At 36.1% G+C, this 21,604-nt stretch overlaps 1 pseudogene; it reads left to right on the top strand.

Moving 5' to 3' along the window:
• The first annotated feature begins 18,737 nt into the window (after window positions 1-18,737).
• LOC119877287 overlaps window positions 18,738-21,604 on the top strand; it is a 155,744-nt pseudogene continuing 152,877 nt past the window's right edge.

Below are 21,604 nucleotides of genomic sequence, written 5' to 3' on the forward strand. Positions count from 1 at the left end.
GTGGAGCCTGCTTCTCCCTCTGCCTGTGTCTCTGCCTCTCTCTCTCTCTCTCTCTCTCTCTCTCTCTCTCTCATTCTCTCTCTCATGAATAAATAAATAAAATCTTTAAAAAAATAGAATAAAAATAAAAATTGTTGAACCCGTAATTGAGTATACTGGGACCTTTTTATGTCTCCATGTTGTGCTCCTATCCCTGATCTCAATGGGCTACTGATATACATATTCAAGTAACAGTCCTACAAAACTAATTGAAGATTTAAAATAATTCTTAAAGTCAAAGTAGAATTGGAGATTGGTCAGCAATGGAAGTGTGGATGGAAAAGACCCTGGACTCATCACAAACTTTGTACTCCGCATAGAAATAATACCTGCCTAATTTGCTGACTGAGACAGAGATTGTTTTTGAAATAGATTCAGTACAGGTGGTTAAAAATCTTGTCTAACCCACCATCTGTGTTACTACTGGTATTTTCAGAAGTTAAAATATGTCTAGTGTGAAATGTTATGGTTGCTGTTCTTGTTTTTGTTTGGGAGCCCTACGTTACTTGTAGTTAGGGAAAAAATCTTCCATTGTTCAGGGCAGAGTTTATTTTGGCCATAAATTTCAAAGTTTAGGGGCACCTGAGTGGCACAGTTTGTTGAGCTTCCAACTCTTAGTTTCAGGTCGTGATCTAAGAGTTGCAAGACTGAGCCCCTGCTGGCTGCACGGTCATCAGGGAGTTTGCTTGTGACTCTCTCTCCCTCTTCTTCTGCCTACCTGCCCTGCACACTCTCTCTGTCAAATAAATACATAATTATTTTCTAAAAAATCAGTTTAATGATTATCCATATTTTTCTGATTTTATTTTTTCTATTACATACACACTGCCACATATATGTATACTATTGATACACATTCACACACGTACATACAGCATTTGCCCTTCAAGATTCAGTGATAGACTTACTTTATTTTATTCTCATTCAACACTTCCTCCATAGACAATCTGATGTATGTACCTGGCTTTACCTACCATCTATAGTACAGAAACCTTACATATTTACACTTCCAGCCTAGACATAGACCTTTTCTAGAGACAGACTTGGATTTACAATTAGCCCTCCCATACTACTGTGGTCCTTCTCCAGTTCATTTTCTACACGTCAACCAGTGTGCAGTTTTCCAAACACAAAACCAAATCCTTTGTTTCAGTTATCAAATATGCTAATGGCTTCACATTGCTCTGAGAATAAAGACTAAAATCCAAGCAAGAACTAAAAAGGCCTATACATCTAGCTCTATCTAACTCTACCAGTCTTTTACTCTACCAATACCTCTCAGCATTCTCCTTGGCTTCTCTGCTCCTTCACATGACTCATCTTATTCTGATACCGTAGTCACAATCTCAGACATCTATTTGCTTTACCTTGGTTTTACTTAGAAGTTGCTTGTATCTCTTTAACCCTCTACTTTCTCATTGTTTCCTTAGTCACATACACATATTCTCTGTTTTCCTCACTTTTGTATACACTTTTTATTTTATGCTCATAATATCATGTTAAGTCCTTAACATTTACTACATGTTTTATTTTTTGTCTGATTACTTAATTTAATAGGCTAAGCTCAGTAAGCAGCTATATTGTGGATCTGCTTACTATTTTAACCATAATATTTATCAAAGTGAGTGGAATCTAATTGTCCTCACTTGATTTTATGAATAAATTGATTAAATAGTAACCAAGTAGATTAAACTCTCAGATATATGATACCTTGTTATCCTTAATGTTCTTTCATGACATCTTTCAAATTTTACTTAATTATTTATTTGGAACTATTTTTCTTAATGTTTATTTTAGAAATTAATATTATGACAGGACAGATTGAGTCTGCAGTACCATACCTAAAACATTATGGATTGGATGATCAATAAATATATGTTGAGTTATTGAAGAGCCAAATACTGTGTGCACATATCATGAGTAGTTATCTTGAAGTAATATTCATCCTAAAGTCTCCTGATTTCAAATTTAAAATGTAATCCTGATTTTCTTTAGAGGTCATAGCATTGATTATTTTAAATATAATTTGTCCATTTCTTTATAATTACCAAGAGAAAAGTGTAGGGGTGAAGGCTATCAAAGCTGTACATGGACAATACATCGACAGCAATGATACATTCAGCAATGGGGGCCATACTAGTAGATATTTGTAGGAACCCAAAGAGACTCACCCACAGTCAAGCTTGGCTAAGGAGTCTGGTGGAGGTGGTTTCAGCTCCTAAAACCAGAAAGCATTATTTGTTTTTTTCCCTTATTTTGTCACCTGTACATGATTATCTACAAGATCCAAGAAGTGTAATTTTCTTTCCTCTTCGTATTAAACTTTAACGTTGGCACAGAGCCTCCAGTTCTCCCTGTGGATGAAGGGTCACGGGCTTCACCTCTAGTCTAATTTTTTCCTGAAAGTTAGAGATCTGGACAAAAAAACCTCTGACTCACTTAAGCTTAAAGGGAAGGTTGAAAGGAACAGGAACATTGTTAGTCACGAGGGCCATCCATCAAGATTTAGCCACAAGTCTTGTAGGTTGGATCTGGGAGGATGGAGGGTTGGGTAGAGCAGAGCAGCCTGTAGGAGTGGACAGCTGTTTCCTGCCCAGAGTCCCAGGAGCTGCAGAGGGCAGTCTTGGGTGCCGCTGTTACTGTTTATGATCCTCCCTTGGTAACAGCTGTTCTCTGCGTACCCTAAGGAGATAGTTTGTAGTGATGCATCCTACACTGTGTCAGTGGTGGGAGAATCTGCCTTGTGTGAATGGAAGTCTTGGTTCCTGGATTCTATGTGAAAGATTTACATGAGGATCTGCATTTGAATAAAGTCAGACAGAAGGAAAGCAGCAAGCACAAACAAAACAGTTTATTCAGGACAGTACACTCTCAAGAAAGGCAAATGGACAGGCCCAGAGGTGGCAACTGTCCCGAGGCTACAGGGATAATTTCCTTTTATGGGAAGAGGGAGGAGTTCTTGGGTCAAGGACAGGGTTGTGGCTAATGGAGGCTGCTTCCAATCCTTTGTGGCCTCTGCCGATAGGTTGGAAGAGGAAATTTTTGACCCTACAAGATTTGTAACTAGAACCATCATGGCAGCCTTCCAAATGCAATCTAAATGCATTATAATGAGTCTACGGGTTACCCTGGGGCACAGGTGGAAGAGAGGGCATGTTCTGCATTTGTGACTCTTGGCCTGTTGGAAGCCATAAGGCCAGGATTTTGAGGGGTGTCTGAAGCCACAAAATCAGGATGTTGTGTCCTCAGTCTTCTAGTGTGTGATGTTGTGCCCCTGGGAGTCTAAGGTATAACCTATTTATCACTGCTCTTCCTTCCTGCTCATGTCTAGCTAACCTACTCTATCAGTTGGACCACTCTCCCATTAGCTGGAGCAAATAAATAACTCTGGAAAGGATCTAGCTAAATCGCTAAAGTCTCTTTGATGTCTCTGGGCAAATCAATCCTGAAGGTTCTATACCCTATTGTCCCCCTAAAATTACAACTATTTGTTGCACTTCTAGGTTTTTATCAGCAACAGAAAACTGCTTAGGGTTTACTCAGCTCCCAGGAGTCTCCCATCTTCAGCCCTATGGTTGGAAAACCACAGAGAGTTGCTAGAGAATTTTTTCCTTAGCTTTTTTCAAATCTCATGTTAGTTCTTAAATTTGACCCAATAAGTGTACTTAGCCAGGAGTCAAGGGTAAAAGAGAAGATCCAAACATATTCCTTGTAAACAACAACCAAAAAAAAAAAAAAAAATCTTTCATCAATAATGTGCTAGCATACTCCAAGAATGCCGCACTGTTGCTCCTAGCCTTCCCCATGATGAAATGACATGGCTGGCAAAGTGCCAACGGGCTACTCCAGTACTTTCTAAGATCCATTGATAAAAAGTACGTAGGACCCTCAGACTCTTACAAATGATCCACTAGACCCCTGTGGGATATTCAATAGATTTACAAAGTTGCTCCACATGATTTTCAGGCTTTTTCCTCCTCCCAACGGCATTATGCTTAATCAAGTCCCTGCTCACTGAACCAATTTGTCAGGAGCTCCTTAGAGCAAGACATTTAAGCTGCCAGGTGTCAGAATAGCAGATTAAAGCAACAAGTCAAAGTAGAAGTAAGAATCAAAGCTTTAATTACTTGCTGTTAGAATGTAAACAAGGGACTAAACCAGAGAAAGCAGCCACATTCTCCCACGTGGAACAAAGCACCAGTGGAGAGTCAGATGAATCAATGCAGACGTGAAAACCACTTCCAAGAGAGCCCTGAACAGCCCTTCTGCAGTGTTATGGACCAAGGAGCTGGGATGCGGAAAGAAAAAGGGAGAGGGCTAAGAGTGGAAAAAATACTGGGTACAGAGATTTGGAGGAAAATGCCTCAAGATTTCCTCCCCTCCTCATCCCCCTAGCACATAGAGAGATCTCAACTGAGGTGCCTGAGGATCTTGGCTGAAAGCCTTAGAAAGAGAAATCTAAGAATGAAGGTGCCTGGAATGTGAAATGCGTAAGTACAACAGTGGCCAGAAGGGCCTGGATCTTTGATGGCCACCCCCTCCGGAGTGCGACGCACTGGTTGTGGATTGAGTGTAATGTGTCTGTATGTGTAGGAGGCCCGACACAAATGAGGCCTATCAGGTAAAACCTTTATAGTTTTCTATGATTTGTTCTAAAAAATAACACATATACGTTTGGCCAACAGCCAGACTGCTCAAGTGGTAGAGATAATACCTGAGCAAATGTAGTCTGACTAGTGATTAACCATTACATCATGATGCCTCCATGTTACATGCTAATAGGGAGTTAAAGTGCTTACAAATTTTTCTCTTGATATTGGGTTCTTAGCAGTTTGAGTACATTGTGGCTAGAAGAAGTATTTTCGTCAAATTTAACCCATTTGAGTTCTGTTGAAATTCTTGGATTTACAAACTTATATCTTCCAGTATTTGGAGGTAATTGTCAACTATTATTTTTTCAAGTACTTTTGTACCTCATTTTCTTTCTTTTTTCCTTAAGAGATTTCATATGATAGACCTTCTCCATGGCCTCCAGATCCATGTAGCTCTCTTCATTATTTGTCCTTTTTCCCCGCCTAATTTTCATTCACCCATTTTCATTGATTAATTTCCATAGATAATTTCCATTCACCTATTTTCAGGATCACTGACTCTTTTCTCTCCCATAATTCGAGACATTCATTTTACAGTTTTAAAGTTTCCATTTGGTCTTTTTCAAAAATGTCTATTTCTCTGAGGTTTTCTATCTTTTTATTTATACCAAGAGTAAATGCCTTTACCTTATTGACTGCCTTTATAATAGCTGCTTGAAAGTCTTTGTTTTATAATTCCAATATCTGTACCGTCACAGAATGAACTAAATTGATCATCTTTTCCTTTGAGCACAGTTTCATGTTTCTTTGTATGTCGAGTAATTTTGAACTATACCATGGACAATACAAATATATTTTCATATAAATTGTTGATTCTACTATATTCTTTTGAAGACTGCTGATATATTTATTTTACCAATTAACTTTATTAGACTTATGGTGCAAACTCTCTTTTGTTTACCATGAGTTGCAGTTCAAATCTTAGTTGAGATTGATCTCAGTTTACTCTTTAAATGTGTAGTTCAGATGTCAGCCTGAGACTGCATGGAGTTTATATGCATTTTCTGGTTACCTTAATCTGGCTTTCTCTTTCTATGACCTTCTCCCCCAAGCCTGTAGAAACCATGTTAGTCTTGATTCTTTTCTGTGATACTTTTTTTTTTTTAAGACTTTTAATTATTCATGAGAGAGAGAGAGAAAGAGAGAGAGGCAGAGACACAGGCAGAGGGAGAAGCAGGCTCCACACAGGGAGCCCGATGTGGGACTCGATCCTGGGACTCCAGGATCATGCCCTGGGCTGAAGGCAGGTGCTAAACCACTGACCCACCCAGGGATCCCTCTTTTCTGTGATACTTTAAACCATAACCCAGAAATTCTGTGGTCTGGGCAGAGTCAGAAAAATCAGACCTCATCCTATACTGTTTGTTCTCTTCATGCATCATCTCCTTTCTGAAATCTGCCTATTTTGTTCACTCTCCAGAGCCCTCTGGTAGTTTCTGTTTATTTTGGTTTTTATCTGTATTTGTGTAGTAATTATAATTTCTATCTGCAGGAGAGTCAATATATCACTCCTCTACAAAAAGTTAGTAACCCAGAATTTAATTCTAAGAGTATTATATTAGCTGCTATGTAGAGAATATATTTTAATGTGGTTATTAAAACAGACCAACTAGTAGAAGATAGTAACTTGGACTAGAGAAGTGGCAGAGAAATATCTCAAGTATGTTGCATTTTAGATATTTCAAAAGGATTTGAATTTTTGATATAGAAAAAAATGAATAAAGAATTACCTTTTAAAAAAAGCCTGAGCAAATGAATATGTAGATTTGCTATTAAATGTTATGAGAATATCTCAAAAAGCCAGTTGGGGGAATAGGATTCGAATTTGGATTTGGTGGAAGGGGGGAGGAATTAAGATGGTAGAGTAGTAGGGGGACCTTATGTTTGCCTCATCCCTCGAACACAGCTTGATAATTATCAAATCATTCCAAACACCCAGGAAATCAATCTGAGGACTGAGAGAATGAAAGTACAACTAGAGAGAGAAAAGAGTCTCCTTTGTGGAAGATAGGAGGCACAGAGATGTGATTTGGGGGAGAAAACAATCACAGGTGCTATGGAGAAGAGGGAGCCCTGATCACAGAGAGAGGAGAGACAGAGATAGAGAGAGAATCAGAGATAAAGCAGCATGCAGGAGATTGCACAACAAAAACACTTCCCCCAAAACCATTGACTGGGAAAATGAAAGGGGCTGGTTACCACAAGGTTTACAAACAGTGGAGTTGAAAGTCTGAAATTTTGGAAATCTATACCATAACCAGGGTCAAGCCTGGCAAGCATAGCAGTGGCTCTTGTGGAGAAAGAGGGTAGAGGCTTGGGAAGAAGACAGCAAGCTCTGAGTATCTGGGTCACTCTGGGAAAGATAGTGCCTCTTCTTGGAGTGCATTTAGAAGGGACACTGCCTCTTAGGGGACAAAAGGCCCAGTGGGTACCAGTAAGTTGCCCAGTTATTAGCATATGGGCAGAGAGGCCTGCTGAAGGCAGCTAACCTGGATGACAACATTTTGCTATACTTTAGCACAGAATTCAAGCCCCTGGTGGTTGTGTGATTGCTTTTCTGGGACAAACCAGTACCAGCCACAGCATGGGAAGACCCTCCCCCAGAGGATAAGCACAGTTCCATGCCAAGGCTGGTCCCTAAAATTTGAAATTTTGAAACCCAGCTGCATGTCTGAGATAAAACACCAGGAGCACTGTGCCACCAGGCTGGCACTTGGCTTGGACACAGGGTGAAGGCAGGGATCTCAGGAAGCTAGGGACACAGGGTAGAGGGATCGTTCACTTTTCTTTGAGGGCTTTCTGAACAGTGGTGGGCACAAACTCCCCTTTCTGGGGAAGAGAGCAGGCCAACACAATTTATCACCTCTCCCATCAGCAAGGACAGAATTCAGGGAGTGACACAGCACATGTGGTGGCCTGAGCCACTTAGAACAGGCCCTGCCCCCGTCCTCTGCCAATGCCTTTTGTACCAGGGCAAGTGTGATTGAGTCCAGAGCAGCAGCAGGCCCCTCCCTCCAGAAGACCAGCACAAAACACCCACATGCACCAGGTCTATTGATCATAGAGTGCTGTAAAGCTTTAGCTCTAGTGGAAATAGGACCAGGCACAGATTTTCATAACAAACACTGGACAGAGCCCTAGACAAAATGCCAAGACAAAGGAATTCATCCCAATAGAAAGAACAAGAAGACATCATCAACCAGGGAGCTAATCAAAATAGATATAAGTAATATGCCTGAACCAGAATTTAAAACAACAATCATAAGGATACTAGAGGGGCTTGAGAAAACCATTGAGGAAACTGGGCAAACACTGCAAATGTAAAAGGCTTAAAAACTAATCATGTCAAAATAAAAAAATGCTATAACCGAGAAGCAAAACAAACTGGATATAGTGACCACAAGGATGGAAAAAGCAGAGGAATGAGTGATATAGAAGATAAATTGATGGAAAATAATTGAAGCTAAAGAGTAGAGAGAGAAAAAAAAAAAAACATCTTGGATCACAAAAGTACACTTAGGGAACTCAGTGACTCCATAAAGTGTAATAACATAGGTATCATAGGAGTCCCAGAAGAGGGAGACATGGAAAAGGGGCATACAATTTATTTGAGTGAATTATAAATGAAAACTTCCCTAATCAGGGGGAAGACATTCAAATCCAGGAGGCACGGAGAACTCCCACCAAAATCAACAAAAAACAGCTAATACTGAGGCATATTTGCAAAATAAAGAAAATTTTAAAAAGTCCTGAAAGCACCAAGAGAAAAGAAATCCCCAACCTGCAAAGGAAGACAAATCAGGTAAGCAGTAGATATTTCCACAAAAATCTGACAGGCCATAAGAAAGTGACATTATATATTCGAAGTGATGAAGGGAAAAAGAATACTTTTTCCCTCTTAGGTCTTCAATACATGGAGGCAAATGAACATGAAAACACAGTAATCCAGAACCTTTGGGATGCAGCAAAGGCAGTCCTAAGAGGGAAGTATATAGAGACACAGACCTACCTCATGAAGCACGAAAAGCCTCAAATACATAAACTAATTTACATATAAAGAAGCTAAAAAGAGAAACAGCAAATAAATTCTACAGCCAGCAGAAGAAAGGAAATAATAAAGATTAGAGAAGAAATGAAAGATACAGAAAACAATCAAAAACCAGTAGAACAGGTCAATTGAAACTAAGAAATTGTTCTTTGAAAGAATTAATAAAATTGATAAGTACCTAGCCAGAATTATCAAAAAGAAAAGAGAAAAGACCCAAATAAATGAATAAATGCACGAATGAGAGAGAAGAGATCACAAGCAACACCGCAGATTTATAAACAATTATGAGACTATTATGAAAAATTATATGCCAAACATTTGGCCATCTGTAGGAAAAGGATAAATTCCTAGAAACTATAAACTACTAAACTTAGATAGGAATAAATAGAAAATTTGAACAGTGTCATAACCAGCAAGGAATTGAATCAATAATCAAAAATCTATCAAGCAGAAGTCCAGGGCCAGGTAGCTTTCCAGGGGAATTCTACAAGGCATTTAAGGAAGATTTAATACCTATTCTTCTCAAACAGTTCCAAAAAATAAATATGGGAGGAACACTTCCAAACTCATTCTACGTGGCCAGTATAACGTGGATTCTAAAACCAAAGACCCCCTGAAAAGGAAAACACAGGCCAATATCCCTGATGAACATGGATGTCAAAACTCTCAGCAAAACACTAGCAAATCAAATCCAACAGTATGTTAAAAAGAATTATTCACCATGATTATGTAGGATTTATTACTTGGCTTCAGGGGTAGTTCAATAATTGCAAATCAATCAATGTGATATGTCACATTAATAAAAGAAAAGATGATCTTTTATGATCTTCTCAATACATGCAAAAAAAAAAAAAGCATTTGACAAAATACAGCACCCTTTCTTGATAGAAACCCTCTACACTGTAGGAAAAGGGAACATACCTCAACATCATAAAGCCAATATATGAAAAACCCATGGCTAGTATCATTCTCAATGGGGAAGAACTGATAGCTTTTCCTCTATAGTCAGGAACAAGACAGGGATGTCCACTCTCACCACTGTTGTTCAACATAGTACTAGAAGTCCTAGCCTCAGCAATCAGATAACAAAAAGAAAAAGAAAAAAAAAAAGGCATCAAAATCAGCAAGGAAGAGGTCAAACCTTCACTGTTGGGAGATCACATGATGCTCTATGTAGAAAATCTGATGGAGTCCACCAAAAAATTGTTAGAACTGATACACAAATTCAGCGAAGTCAACGGATATAAAGTCAGTGTACAGAAATCTATCGCATGTATATACCACAATAATGAAGCAGTAGACAAAGAAATCAAGGAATTGATCCCATTCATAATTGCACCAAAGGTCACAAGATGCCTAGGAAGAAACCTAACCAAGGAGGTAAAAATCTGTACTCTGAAAATTATAGAACACTAATGAAAGAAATTGAAAAAATCACAAAGAAATAGAAAAACATTTCATGTTCACGGTTTGGAAGAGCAAATATGGTTAAAATGTCTATAAGACCCAAAGCAATCTACACATTCAATGCAATCCTGATCAAAATACTAACAGCATTGTTCATGGAACTAGAGCAAACAATCCTAAATTTTATATGGAATCATAAAAGACCTAGAATAGCCACAGAAATCTTCAAAAGGAAAATTGAAGCTGGAGGCTCACAATTCTGGACCTCGCTCTATTACAAAGCTGTAGTCATCAAGACAGGATGGGGCTGGCACAAACACAGACACATAGATCATTGGAACAGAATACAGAACCCAGAAATGGACTCTCAACACTATGGTCAACTAATCTTTGGCAAAACGAGAAAGAATATCCAACAAGAAATAGTCTCTTCAACAAATGGTATTGAGAAATCTGAGCAGCAACATGAATGAAGCTGGAGCACTTTCCTACACCATACACAAAAATAAATTCAAAATGGATGAAAGGTCTAAATGTGAGACAGGAAACCATCAAAATCCTAGAGAAGAACACAAGCAGTAACCACCTTGATCTTGGCCGTAGGGACTTTCTGCTAGACACATCTCCTTAGGCAAGGGAAACAAAAGCAAAAGTGAACTATTGGGATAAAAGCTTCTGAACATTAAAAAAGAAAAGCTTCTGAACAGTGAAGGAAATAAGCAAAACAACTAAAAGGCAGCCTACAGAATAGGAGAAGATATTCGTAAGTGTCATCTGAACAGGGTTAGAATCCAAAATCTATAACAGACTTATCAAACTAAACATCCAGACAACAAATAATCCAGTTAAGAAGCCGGCAGAAGACAGGAATAGACATTTTTACAAAGAAATATCTAGATGGCCAACAGACACTTGAAAACATGCTCAACATCACTCATCATCAGGGAGATACAAGTCAAAACCACAATAAGATACCACCTCACACACGTCAGAATGGCTAAAATTATCAACAGAAGAAACAATAGATTTTGGCAAGGATGTGGAGGAAAGGGAATTATTGTTGTTGGGAATGCACATACAGCTGAGAAAAAGTATGGAATTTCCTCAAAAAGTTAAAAATAGAACTGCTCTATGATCCAGCAATTGTACTACTAGGAATTTTCTCAAAAGACACAAAAATACTGATTCAAAGGTACTCATCCACACCCAGTGTTTATAGTAGTGTTATTAACAATGGACAAATTATGAGAAGAGCCCAAATGTTCTTTGACAGTATGGATAAAGTAGAGGGGGAATGTTTCACAATCATCCAAAAGAATGAAATCTTTCCATTTGTAACCCTGTGGATGGAACTAGATATTCTGCTAAACAAAATAAGTCAGTCAAAGAAAGACAAATATCATGTGATTTCCCTCATATGTAAACTTTAAGAAACAAAACATGAACATAGTGGAAGGGAAGAAAATAGAGAGGATAGGAAACCATAAGAGACTCAACTACAGAGAACAAACTGAGGTTTGTTGGAAGGGAGGTGAGCAGCAGATGGGTAAATGGATGTTGGGTATTCAGGAGGGCACTTGTGTTGAGCCCTGGGTGTTATATAAAAGTGATAGAATCACTGAATTCTACTCCTGAAACCTATACTACACTATATGTTAAGTTACTAAAATTTAAGTAAAAATTTGAACCAAAAAAATTGGAATAGGATGCATTAGTTTTGTGCTGCCTATTTAATATTTAACAGATTATTTAAGTATGCAGTTTACCCAGGGTGATTGAATCGGTGATACAAATTGAAATTATCAGTGTAGACATAGTATTTAAAATCATGATACCAGATGATACCACTTAGCAAGGAGAACAGATAGAGAAAGAGAAGGCCCTTGGACAAACACCATTCATGGCCGCAGTCAGAGTTAGGGATTAAGAATAATACATTCCAGAAGACTGACACAGAAATGCCAGTGGAGTAGGCACTGTGGAGAATTATAATACCCCAGGAATCACCTGAACATGATGCTTAAAGAAGAGAATGATTGACTCAAATTCGCTTTAGAAATGATCATTGGACAGCATGACATTAGCAGGTGACCGCACAACAGTAATTTAAAGCAAAATAGATGTGAGAAAGTGAAGGATCAGAATGAAGATACCTCCCTGTTAATGCACTCTTCTCTCATCAAGCTAACCTCATCGATGGTTTTTAAGTATTTTTCCCACTTTGACCTATCTGTAACTTTCCTTGGTCTATCCTCTTAATTTGAAGGCCTCAGCATGCATTTTGAAAATTTTAGTAAGTACAGATTAAGTAAAATGTACCATCCTCCATGAAATTTACCACAATCTTTCTCATTCAATGAACTTTTCTCCTTTTGCAAGTGTCAATGGCACATCAAAATCACATTCTGAGACAATCATTTTGTACTTGTATTATCTGTCCTTGCAAATTGAGGATCATGGCCATATAATTTTCAAATTCCAGTTCCCACTAGAACCAGTCATGCCACTGTTTGTTAAATTAGTTTAAAATGCCACTCAGTGAAAGTATAATCCATCAGAGAACCTAAATTGGATCAGCTTAACTCTAAGTTTTTTGTTAACTCTAAGCCTCTTGTGTATGTGAAAAATTTCCTTATTACTTCAAAATGTGTTCAGAAACATTAAAACATAGTGAAAAGGTTTGGCCCCCCCACGGGTAAATATTTCAGAAAAAAAACAAATATATTTAGACTTCTCTTTAATTTTATCTTAAGTTTATTTCTCTGTGTATTTTTTTTCTGTACTCATTAGGAAAATAAGAAGATAAAAACCAAAGAAATAGATAACTTGATCAAAAGCTCTCAATTCCTGAGATTGTGGTAATATAACTTCTAAATAGTTTCTATGAATATGGATTCAGACACTAAATTTCTATGCTTTTTGAGCTGCAAGATGTTTGGAAAAAAGACCACCTCTTCTAGTTCACTCCAATATATCACCAAGATTGGGAAATGTTAAGGTAACAATTTTTAATGCACAGGCTTGCAGAAGAAGAAAAGGAAATAAACACTCCGGAAAAGCACTTTATTTATAGGCATATGCACTCAGCAATTAGAATACTGTACATCCATTTAATTGTGTATCATTTATTTGCAAATTAATCATGATGGGCCAAGTTGGTCATGAATAAGAATGAGTAATAATTACATGTAAACTCCTTTTCATTGAAAATGTAATTCCATCACAGTCTTGTGACAGGATTGGACTAGAAGAATTTAAGAACTTATTTACTTTGCCCACTATGAATTCTGTATCACCAATGCCAGGGTCAAAATTGCTTTATCCTTGTTATTTTTGAAGCCATATAGGCTGGTTCTATCAAATATGCCTAATAATAGCTTTTAGTCACTTTTAATAGTAGTTTAAGGACTAATCAGAAAATAGATAAATGAAAATAGTAAATCCAATTTTGAGTTAGGGGACTTTTCTCCACACTAACAAGTGTTTTTCCCTAAACACTCCTGGATTCTTGCTCCACAAGGGTGGAATGAGTTACCTGGCAAGGGTCCAACATACATTTGTCCAGACTTCCTGACTGGAGAGAGCTAAATCTACCAAAAAGGTCCATAAACATAGGAGTCACAGGGGTCATACTACCCAAGTTCAAAACCTGGCTTTGACACTTACTTAAAATATGACTTTGGGCAAGTAAACATTTTTTTTACCTCATTATTAAGAGAGGGAAGATAATACTAATGCCTACATTATAAGATTTCAGTGATATTTAAAATAGTTACAATGTTTACAATGTTTAGAAGACTGATTTTAGGTGGCAAGTGGTCTGACCTGCTGACAAGGTACTTGAAAATGAAAAAGACTAGAAGTGAGAGACAAGAAATCTGAGTTAGAGACACGTGGATGAAGGATGGATGCATAGATTGAAGATTTTTGTGTTACATATTATTCTGATCAGAAAACATTTACCACGGGAAAGACAGGAGCAACCAAACAAAATGACTCCTTTTACAAAGCCAACCTTTGTCATTGATCATCCCAGAGCTGGCTGGAGATCACGTGAATTGTGGTCACAGTGGCAAAGAAGGACATATAGCTGAGGCCAACAGCAAGATACTCTACTTGCCAGATCTGTTTTACATGCTTTCAGTTCTGGATCGCCCAGCTTCTGTTTCCCAGAGGAACCAGGAATTACACCATCCTAACAGAAACTCAGTAAGTTATCAGATACTAACGTAAATATAGCTTAACCCCACTCTCCATTTGTTGATGTTCTAACAGTATAAGTACTTTTCTGTATATGGTGAGGCTAAAATTTTTACTTAATTTGGGGTTCCAATTCTTATTTCATTTCAACCATTATTCCTTTATTTATTGAAACACCATCTCTCCATTATAGCAATTGAATCTGCATCTAGACAATTTCTTTTAAAAATATTTTATTTGTTTATTAATAAAAGATATACAGAGAGAGGCATAGGCAGAGAAAGAAGCAGGCTCCCTGTGGGAATCCTGATGCTGGACTGGATCCCAGGATCCCAGGACCCCAAGATCACAACCTGAGCCAAAGGCAGATGCTCAATCACTGAGCCACCAGGTGTCCCATCTAGACAATAATTTCAATAATATAATCCTAGTAGTACCTCATATGCTTCCCTTTTATAAAGGTTTGCTCATATTCAGGCTCCATTTTCTCACTTTTCTTTGACTCATCAGAATAACATAATCTGGGTTTTGTGCCAACATTTCTTCAAAGACCTCCATTCTGCTAAAAACAATGAACATTTTTTGCTTACTATCTTACCTTCAGACTGAAGAATCCAACTCCCTCTACTAATCTTCACATTGTTCCATCAAATTCAATGAATGTATTCAAAGTTGAAATCTACTGATCTTTTCCAAGCCCAGCCATTTTCTTTCTTTTCTTTTTTTTTTTTTACCTCTCTTGATAAATGATATCAGCTCCATTCTATTACATAATACATTTGTAATGTAAGACTTTGCTTTAATATCTTCTACTCTATTTTGGGTTTTTTCTTCTACTCTCACTATTTTAAATTGAGCCCCAGCTCTCTTGATTTTAATTTCTATCAATTAAGTTGCTCCCTACTCAAGATCTTCATTGCACTACCTTCTTCAGATTAATCTTCAGCTTTGAACACTGCAATAGCCTCCTAACTTCATTTCTTTCTTCTAACTTTCCTCCAATTGACAACTATACTGCAGCAAATATGATTTTATTAAAGCACAAATTTGTTCAATCCCATTTCATCCCTTTCTGATGAAATTCCTACAATATATTCCCACTTATCCTTGAATTGAGAAGTAATAACATGAAGCTGGTCATTATGGGCCTGTAGGTTTGTCACGTCTGCTTCTCCTTCCTTTTTAGATGCTATCTTCCATCCTGATGTCTGTATTCACATCAACCTGACCTTCCCTCAGTTCTTCAGCAGGCCATGTATTGTTTACCATGGCTTTAAGCAGGTGCTTTTTCTCAATTTTTTAGAGCAAAATGTTAGCGTATTTTCTTTTTTCTCAATTAAAAATATCTGTGGAAATAATGAGCAGGATAAACAGGGTAAAAATTAGGTTGGTGGGAACTGTATATCAGCCTAAAAGTCAAACTAGAATTTAAATAAAAGCAAAAAATAATAAATCATTGAATACATGGTTAAAAATGGATGTTAAAAAGTTTTAAGCAATTTTTATTAAAAAAAAATTCAAGTTACATTGTGAATCGGGTACCCAAAAGAAAATAACTGGGTATTTAACCATGTATACAACGATTTATTATTTTTTTATGGCATTTCCCCCCATGTTTTCCTGTTGTATTTACTCATTCTCAATGGTACATTAGGTCTTGGAATTCTTTAAGGTCTTTTTTTTTTAAGGTCTTTTATGATATATTTTTTAGAGATTACTTTTTCTTGTTTTTACTAGTTTTCTATGAACACTAACCACGTTAGATGACTAAAGCAAACATTTTGTTGTTGTTTGGCTCTCTCCCCCAGCAACACAATTGTGCGAATCCCACCCTCAAACCCAGTTGAAAATGGAACGATGTTTACATTACAAATTCTCAGGATAAGCTCCTTTCCATCCCATCATCACACAAAGTCAAGACCAAGACCATGAAACATTTCTATTTCTATTATTTTCCTCTAAATTTTGGTTTTGATTTGTCTCATTTTTCTCATTCACACATTGAACATGAAATTTTTAGCAGTCAGGGCTTTATGTGGGAATCTCTTTCTGACCTATTACTAATAAAACCAAATATCTAAATTAACAAATGTCAACAGATGATATTTACCAGACTCTGGACACACTCTTTTCTCTGGCTTATTCATTTTCGGTTTTTCTGTCACTTTCCATTGCTACGATTTTCTTTTTTTTCCTCCAACAGGTCAACCATGCATATAAATATGTTATTTTATATTTCATGTACTCTCTTTTCTACTATTTCTCAATCTCTCTTTTTCTTCTCTCTGTCCCTCCATCACAAACATATTTTTAAGAAAAATTTAATAATATTCAAATTGTGCTTACTTTTAAATGGTTAGACTTGTGTTGTCACATTATTTTTTTTAATTCTAGTATGGTTATTCCAGATATCATGTCTGCTATATAGATCAAAACTACGATGAGGTTTTGGGCTGAGATAATACCAATAAAAGAACCAAACAAAACATATTTGAATACCACATTTTATTCCTACTTTGTAAATGATAAAACCGTATTGTGTAAAGTTTAATGTTTTAGGGGCTGGGGGAGTACTTTATAAGTAATTCCAACTTCTTTATGGTCTAATCAATCATTAAAATTATAATTGTTATATATTGTTTTAAAGGCTTATTTATTTATTTTAGATAGAGAGAGCACAAGTGGGAGGACAGTGGGAGAGGGAGATAAAGTCTTAAGCAGAGTCTGCACTGAGTGCAGAGCCTGACAAGAGGCTCAAAATCTCATGACCCTGAGATCACAACTTAAGCCAAAACCAAGAATTAGACTCTTAACTGACTGTGCCACCCAGATGCCCCTAAAATTGAGGTGTTTTTAAAAAATATTTCGAGGTCATATTGACATATTTCAGGTTAAATATAATGATGTATATACAATCTTTCTTAACATAGACATATAAAGGATAAATTTGGATTGCTTTTGTCTTCAAATTTTAATTAAAGAAACATTAGGTTAATTTGTTTTATATGACTTAGGAATAATTTTTCTTCTATTTCTTATTAATACCAATAAAATGTGTGGTTATGTTCACAGTTTGTTTTATGACTCAAGAAGACTGGAAAAAAACCTGAAAGTTTTACAAGCTTTAGATTTTCTGAAATCTTCAAAGGACTTAACTGAGCAGAAAGTGATGATTCCACGATATACTGATACTCAATTTAGAATTTAAGCCTATCATAGTTGTCAGTGGAAAAGTGCAAAATGGCTTCAAATAATTTTTTTAATAAAATAGAAACCTTGATAATTCTGTTCCTACATTTAATAAAGGAACATTCTGCAATCTTTGGAAAACTATGCAATAATTTAATATTTTAGAGAAATATAGTTAAACTATTATAAATTGAAGTTAATGATCATAAATGTTTTCTCATCATACTTTTAAAAACTACTATTTATGGAAGAACTTCAGATTCTCAGGGTACTCTTAACTGAATGTCATAATCTAACATATCTAAGTAACTTAGAATTCCCACTCTCCATGACAGGTGTTAGGAGAGGTAATTTATATATACTCGAGATAAAACATCAACAAAAAGAAGTAATCCACACTTTTCTTTCAGAGAGAAATTGTCATATTTGTCCATCTACATGTTTTACTAGTGAGCAAGCTACCAGTTGTATTTAAAACTTTTCCCCAAATAATTAGGTAATCTAATTATTAAAAGAGTTCAGTTATAACAATCACAAATATTATATGATTTTGTTTTATTAGTGATAACACTTGTTTTTATTCAAATCACTAACAAATCAAATTCTACATGCAAACCCAGTCTATAACATGGTCAAATAGTTCACTTGTGCATTCATACACAATAAATATGTATTTAAAAAGGAGGAAAGAGATAAAAAATAAAGAAATATTAAAGGGGCAGAAAACAATTTATGATAAAAATATTTTGTTTAATGATTTAAAATTTGAATTTATTTCATAACATATACATAGGAATTAGTGTCCTAATATTTTAAATATTAACTCCAAATTTTTACTACTTACAAAATTTAGAACTGTAAAACAGTCCATAAAATGAGCCGGGTGTGGTCAGCTGCTTCTTCTTCTCCTTCTTCTTCTTCTTCTTCTTCTTCTTCTTCTTCTTCTTCTTAGGAGGATGATGAGGTGAGGAGGATGTGAGTGCGGAGAGGATGAGGAGGAGGAGGGATGAGGATTATTTTCTCTGATTTTCTGCTTCTTATTCGTCTTCTGAGTCTTTCTTTCTATTCTCGTATTCTTCTTAGTCTTCTTTCTCTTTCTTCTCTCTTCTTCTTCTTCTTCTTCTTCTTCTTCTTCTTCTTCTTCTTCTTCTTCTTCTTTCTTTTTTCTTTTCAGTGTGTGCTCCTAAAGTTCCTTTTGCAACATGGGTCATTCCAAAGATGGTGGTTTTTGTGGGAAGTCATTGTGAGTTTCTTCTTGAACATCTAGAATTCTAATGTGCCTGCTCAAAAAAAGGTTATCTATCCAAGTGAAAAAAAAGGGAGGAAGTTGTTATAGGATAACAGTTGTTATACTTACTGGTTATTGCAAACTGTAAACAATAAAGATATATTCAGAAGATGTGAACACTGGTAGTGTTTTTCCTGTGGCTTAGAGAATCTTCTAATCTTAGAAATCAAATAGTCTCAAAATATAGTTATCAAATAGCATGTTAAGGGATCCCTGGGTGGTGCAGTGGTTTAGCGCCTGCCTTTGGCCCAGGGCGCGATCCTGGAGACCCGGGATCGAATCCCACGTCAGGCTCCCGGTGCATGGAGCCTGCTCCTCCCTCTGCCTATGTCTCTGCCCCTCTCTCTCTCTGTGTGACTATCATAAATAAATAAAACATTTTTAAAAATAGCATGTTAATTAATATGTTTTTTTGTTTTTTTTTAATTAATATGTTTTTACATTTAATTTTATCTCATAAATTTGTGGTACCAAATATTATCACTATTATTAATCCTATTATCTTATAGTAGGAATAGGAATTCCTTAAATTCATTATCTTATAATAGGAATAATAATAATAATAACACTAACAATATTGTTTTGGAGCACTAAAATATGAGAGATAAACCTGTTTAAATATAAATAATACACTTATTAGCATGTGTTTTCAAATTTTTTTTTCTTGTCAAGTATATCTCTGTAGAACTAAATTAAATTGGTTCAGATGAAATAGTTTGTCAATAGATTTTAGGGTCAATCTTTGTCACATAAATCAATGTAGCCAAATAAATGTCAAAATATCAGGCAATAGATTTTGTAATATGGTAACAGAATAAGACAGACTGTTTTGTTATAGGAAATAAATATAATACAAATGGAATTGGTTTATTTGCACTAAGCTAAACATTGGTTAGATTTCATGGTTAAAATGTATTTCCCTTGCTTCAGAAGTTATATGTTATTTAAAGAAATAATTTCCAAGCTTCGGAAGTTCTGTGTTATTTAAAGAAAATAATTTCCAAACAGTACAAAAAATTAAGTAGCAGAGCATATATGCACTGACTTCTCAAAAAATTTTCGGAGTCTGTGCCAATGTACTAGCCAAGTAAAATGTTTAAAAACTAGATAAAAATGGTAAAATTGCTTCATTCCTTGATTGACTTGCCATAAAACCATCTAACTCTGCTGATTTTTCTATTCTCTTGAACAGACTACCTATTGGGATTTGCTATTTGCTCTAGGCTAGACCTGATGAACAGGAGCTTTCAGAGAGATTACAGCTGACAAGACCTTGGAGACAGGCTCCTCAGGGGTCCGGATTGAACTTGTGTCTCACTCTTACACCTGGCATAATAGCCTGAAGAAGTCTTTTGATGCCACTGCAGCAGCAATTGCAGCAACAGCATTAGTGGCATTGTCTCAGTGGGTAGCAATGCATCAGTCGACCATTATGAGAAAAACAGGAATGAAGAAGGAGCCTAAAAATGCAAATGTAACTGCATGGTAGTAGTTATTCAATTTCACTTTGAAGAGCAACACAGGAGCCGCTCTTCGCTTCAGAACTTTCTGTTTTGTGAGTTTCAATTGCTTTTTTGGTGCGGTTATTATTTGAAATTTTTTCTAGCATAAATAACATAAATTTTATTTGTGTAGAAAATCTATTACAAGTATACCCATTTGTATACATGATTTCAGAAGTAGTTATTTAGTAAAACCTGAAAACGCCATATTTTTTCAATGCCAACTTATGTTTTGGGTTTTTCCTTTCTTTTGTGTGTATGTATATGTTATCAAAGCAATGAAATAAATATGGATTCATGTATTTGCTTTAAAATTCAATTGTGCAAAGATAGTTTGGCTAGCCTTAATTTCCTAAAAATGTTTTAAGAACTATATTGAGACTAAAATTACACATATTCTTGAATCTATACTAATTTTTGTACTTATATGATTCACCTACAATTTACAACTTCTGTAAGTAATATTTTTTTTATTCTTTATTGTAAAGTCTAAAGACTTGAAAGTTGAGATAAAGACAATGCATAGTTCAGGGCACCTGGGTGGCTCAGTTGGTACAGCAGATGACTCATGATTTTTGCTTGGGTCATTATCTCTTGGGTCATGGGTTCCAACACCGCCTGGAGCCCCATGTTGGAATCCACACTCAGCAAGTGGAGTCCACTTGAGATTCTCTCTCTCCCTCTCCTTAAACCCCCCAACTCACACAACACATGCTCTCTCTCTAAAATAAACACACAAATCTTTTTTGAAAGAAGACAGTGCACAGCTGATAGAAGAAAAAATTCAATATTTTGCTTTAAGAATACTTGTGGCTTTAAATAAAATCTATATATTCTAATTACTCTAAACAGAGTCAGGAAACAAGCTGAAAACTTCTACATCATGTTATAATGTCTTATGAAGAATTCTATATCCCATGAGTTCTACTGTCATATCCTTCTGATGTCAACTTGGATGGGATGGAGAGAACAGTTCATGAATTTTAAGTATGTCACAATATACTACCTAGATGACATCTCACAAAATTCATTCTTATGTCAGAAGGGTAAGCCAGTTCTGTTTCAGTATACATTTACTAGTGATACCAAAATCTATTGCATAATTCATATTCTTTGTCCAATAGCTTTTAGAACTTCATTGTACACAATTTAGCAATATATCATATAATATTCATGAATTGTTTCCTGATTGCTTTGGTAAATGTACAACTAGGCACTTAGGAAATAATATTTTGGGGGTATGTAACTATATCAAATATTGCAGAACCTCTAGTAGACT

The sequence above is a fragment of the Canis lupus genome, chromosome 19 (genome assembly GCF_011100685.1).
Source record: "Canis lupus familiaris isolate Mischka breed German Shepherd chromosome 19, alternate assembly UU_Cfam_GSD_1.0, whole genome shotgun sequence".
Lineage (NCBI taxonomy): Eukaryota > Metazoa > Chordata > Mammalia > Carnivora > Canidae > Canis > Canis lupus.